This window comes from Condylura cristata, unplaced genomic scaffold (assembly GCF_000260355.1).
Source record: "Condylura cristata isolate star-nosed mole 26May11 unplaced genomic scaffold, ConCri1.0 scaffold00045, whole genome shotgun sequence".
NCBI classification, from domain to species: Eukaryota; Metazoa; Chordata; class Mammalia; order Eulipotyphla; family Talpidae; genus Condylura; species Condylura cristata.
In genome coordinates this window covers 2,684,305-2,688,824 of record NW_004567146.1, presented here as the reverse complement: position 1 = coordinate 2,688,824, position 4,520 = coordinate 2,684,305, and the positions used below count along the sequence as shown (strand labels likewise).

At 43.5% G+C, this 4,520-nt stretch overlaps 1 pseudogene; it reads right to left on the bottom strand.

Annotated features, from left to right (window-relative positions):
* Positions 1–227: 227 nt before the first annotated feature.
* Positions 228–1,619, bottom strand: LOC105853182 (annotated as a pseudogene).
* Between the last annotated feature and the right edge of the window lie 2,901 nt (positions 1,620–4,520).

Here is a 4,520-nt window from a genome sequence, read left to right as displayed (position 1 = left end):
TGAGAGGCTTCACCAGAGATAGAAAGGGGTGCAGAACAGGCTGACTGACAAAGTACACTGCTAAGGGGAACAGCGGGCAGGTCAGGAGAGGTCTGCCACGCCATGCAGATCACCTCCGGGGCTGGGGGTCAAACTCACACTGAAGTGGCTGTGGCTAGCTTGCAGTGTTGCATCCTTACTCACTGTGCCACCAGGGAGGGCCAACATGGAGTATTTTCATCTTGACTCTGGCAAGGCGGTCAGCCGGTCTCTCCCAACAGTGTCTGCTCCTGACGGGTTCAACCAGGTCTTTTGAGGCTGTGACCACAGCTGCCTCCTCAGGCCTGTTCATCGTGTTTACAAATGATTTGGATGCAGGTGCCATCATAACAGATGGCACCGCAGGCAGCTGCCAGAGAGAAAATAACATGGATGAGAGAATCCAGATCCAGAAAGCTCTTGTCAGGCCAAAGCAGTGGATCATGTTTGTTACAATTAATGAGAAAGGGATAAGCAATGGGTCCTACCCTGACAGAGTGGGTCCTGCCTTGCCTGGTGAATAAGGAATAGCACTGCCTCCTTCCAGCCCCTGAGAGACGACTGAGTGGACCGTAGCAGCCTCTCATTTGGCAGGGGACATTTGTGTTGAAGGGGTCTTCTCTGCAGAAGTTGAGTTACTCAGGGCAGCCTGCAGGTAGACCGTCTTGTGGAAGAATATGTTGCTTAAGAAAACCTCCAAGGAGAAGTGGCCCAAGGTACACTTTGCAACAGCTCTTTGCTTCATTGCTGAAATAAGTAAAGCATAATAATGATAATGAATAAAGAGAAGCGAGTAGGGAAGCAGCAGCCACAGATGCTGTATGAGGACTGTACTGCTTGCTGTGAGGAAAGCCAAAGGCAAAGCAAATCGAAAGTAGGAAAGCCGATTCCTTTCTATGTCTGACAACTTCTAGAGCATTACAATTCTTTTATGAAACCAATGATATTCAAAGCAGCCTAGAGAGTAGAAAAAGGACACAGGAAGATTAGCAAGCTGACCAACAAACATCCTCTGGATGAGGAAACAAGTCTGTAGCAAAAGGTTGAAGAACATGTCAGCAATTACTTTGCTGACACTAGGGAATGGGTGAGGCTTCCTCCCTGATCCCCCAAATGCCAGGCCAGCTGTGGCTTGAAACTACATGGCTAAGCACAAACAGAGGGAGCATTCAAACAGCACTGAAATGTGATGTGAGGAAGAATTCCAGCCAGAGCCAAACATCCCAATTAGTGATGGATCACGAACCACTTGGGCTGTTATTGACTGAAGCATGGGAATCAACACTTGCTAAAACAAGAGGAGACTGAGCCAGAGTTCTCCAGCATTCCAAGCACAGCACTAGAAAACTCTACTGACAGTACTTGGCTCACTCGCTTTTTCTCTCTACTCCGGGCTCTCCTCTGAGCCAGGATAACACTTGCCCTTCTTTGAGACTGCTCCTCTCTCTTTTGCTGCATTTGAACATGTAGTTTTGAGATGTACAAATTCCCCAAGCAGTCTTTGATTCCCCAAGCAGGTTCTGCAGAAAGGTTTGACACTGTCAGCCACATCTTCACCACCCATCTACCAATTAGGACAGAGAGAAGCATCCCCGAACCTTTCATCATGAAGAATCCACGAGCTCTGCCTCTTTGGCTGCAATTCTAGTTTCAGCCCAAACCAGGCACTGGCCTGGTTTACTAATTTAAAAATTATTAAATAGTTACTGTGCACTAGTCATTGCTAATACAAAGATAAATAAGACATACTCCTGCCCACAAGAAGAGACTTACAGTTTCATAGGGGAAGCCAACCTATAACAAAAAGTTTTAAATGTACAAGGAACAAAAGGAAGGACTAGGAATTATTCCAAGGAAGGTTCCATGAAGCAACTGACACTTGAAAGTTGAAATGTACATAGGGTTTCACCCAGCAGACAGGGAACCGTTGGAAAGGTCTTAATATGGGTCACAGATGAGAGCATAGGCAATATGGCAAAGAAAAAGCATAGCTTCCAACTCTGTGACTCCAGGCCTTTTACATGGAAGCCACAACCCTCATACTACACTGCCTTTATGGCTGGAATGCGCAGGAAAGGGAGGTGGAAGTGGTGAGCTCTCCAGGTAAAGCTGTAGATAGGAGGAGCTTGAATGGGCAAGATCAGGGTCTGGGTTCACTGCAGACAGAAAAATGAGAAAGAAACTTGATATTTATCAGGATTGAACAGACAGTCTGTGAGACTGAAAAGGCTCTGTGAACCCATCCTAAGAACAAGCTTTCAGGCACTGGGGCAGACTGCACACAAGTGTGACCCTCCCAGAGAAGGGGTTAGAGCACAATACTATGAAGCTGTGCAAAGCCACTGCAGCACAAGTTTGGTCCCCAGCCAGGGAAGTGACCAACATGGTGTGGCAGACCTCTCCTGACCCACCTGCTGCTCCTCTCAGCAGTGTATTTCAGTGGATCTGCTGGTCCTACTCCCCACTCCATCTCTAGTGAATCCTCTTACCTCCCACACCTCTGTCCTATACCCCATATATCCTGTATGTATAAGTAAATAAATCTTTAAAATAAAAAAAGAAATAGAACAAATATTACTTGAATTCATATGGAATCACAAAAAAAAACCTTGACCAGCCAAAGCTTTCCTGACTAAAAGAAAGATAAACAGAGGAATTACACTCTCAGAATTCAAACTATACTACAAAGCCATAGTAATTAAAAAGCATGGTACTGGAACAAAAACAGACATACAGACTAATGGAATTTAACCGAAAACCCAGAAATAAAGCCACACATATATGGACAACTAATCTATGACAAAGGAGCAAAGATTATACCCTGGAAAAAGGACAGGCTCTTCAATAAATGGTGCTGGGAAATCTGGGCCGCTACATACAAAAGAATGAAACTAGACTACTACCTCATACCATATATAAAAAGCAACACAAAATGTATAAAAGACTTGACTGTAAGACTTGAAACCATGAAATAGGTAGAAAAAAACATAAGCAAAACACTCCGTGTCATACACCTCAGAAACACGTTTGAGGACTCATGTCCAGAGCAAAGAAAATGAAGGAAAAGATAAATAGCTGAGACTACAATCAAACTCAAAAACAAAGCAAAGAGACACTCCTTGGAATGGGACAAAGTATTTGCATACCATACAACTGATACAGGACTGATAACAAAGATCTACAAAGAGCTTACACACTCAACAAAAACAAAGTAAACAAAAAAATGCAATGGATTGGAGTAAAAAAATGGAAGAGCTAAAATGACACTTCTTCAAAGAGGAACTGCAGATGGCCAACAGATATATAAAAAAAAAATGTTCAACATCACTTATATTTAGGGAAATGCAAAACAAAACCACAATGAGATACCACCTACACCAGTGAAAATGATACCTATTTTAAAAACTAGCAAAAACAATTGCTACAAATAAAAAAGGAACTCTCTTATACTGCTGGTGGGAATGCAAAATGGTCTAGCCACTATAGAAAGCTCTGTGGAAGATCCTGAAGACACTAAAAATGGAGCTACCATACAAGTCTACATCTCCACACCCGGGAATAGACCCAAATGTCACAAAAAAACTAATTCAAAAAGAAACCTCCATAATTCCTATGTTTATTGTAGCACTTGACAATAACTAAAATATGGAGACAACCTAAAAGCCCCCAAACAGAATAATGGATTAAGAAGATGTGTCATGATATACACAGTGGAATACTACTCAGCAATCAAAAAGGATAAACTCATGCCATTTTCAGCAACATCTATGGAACTAGAAGAGAGTATGCTAAGTGAAATAGGTCAGAAGAAAAAGGCAAATGATGGTCTCGTTTAGGGGGGAATATAGGGAAACTGAACAAAGGGTCAGGAAAAAAGACAATTTGCAGGTAAACCATAGAACTAAGGAAAACGGACCTCCTTGGTGGCACAATAGGTTAAGTCTCAGCACTAAGAAGTGACCAGCATCCACTGCCGCACAAGTTTGATCCCCCGCCAGGGAACCACACGGCACAACAGACCACTCCTACTTCACCCAATGTTTCCTTTAGCAGTTTATTTCAATCTGCCTATTTTGCTCCTCACACTATCTGGTGAATCCTCTAACCTCCAGCACCTTTGACCTGTACCCCAGTTCTTATATGCATAAAGAAATAAATCTAAAAGAAAGAACAGGAAAATAGCAGGGGAGTGGTCAAAACAGGGGAAAGAAGAACACAAGGGACTGGGTTTTGACTCAGTTGTCAAGGAGTGGCAAGCAGGGGAGAAATAAAACGTTGTATAAAAATAAACAGTGATGCAAGAAAAAAATTTTAATAATTAATAAAAAATAAGTAATTTTAAATACATAAAAGCCTCTCTCAGCCTAAGGGGAGGGACACCTGGTGCTCTCTTGGGAGGGCGCAGCAAGCCCATGGCGCCCTCTGCCGGCACGTGCGGCGGCTGCACCTCAGCAGGGGAAGGAGGCGGAGCCCCAGGGCACTGCAGCAAGTGGCCAGGCTCA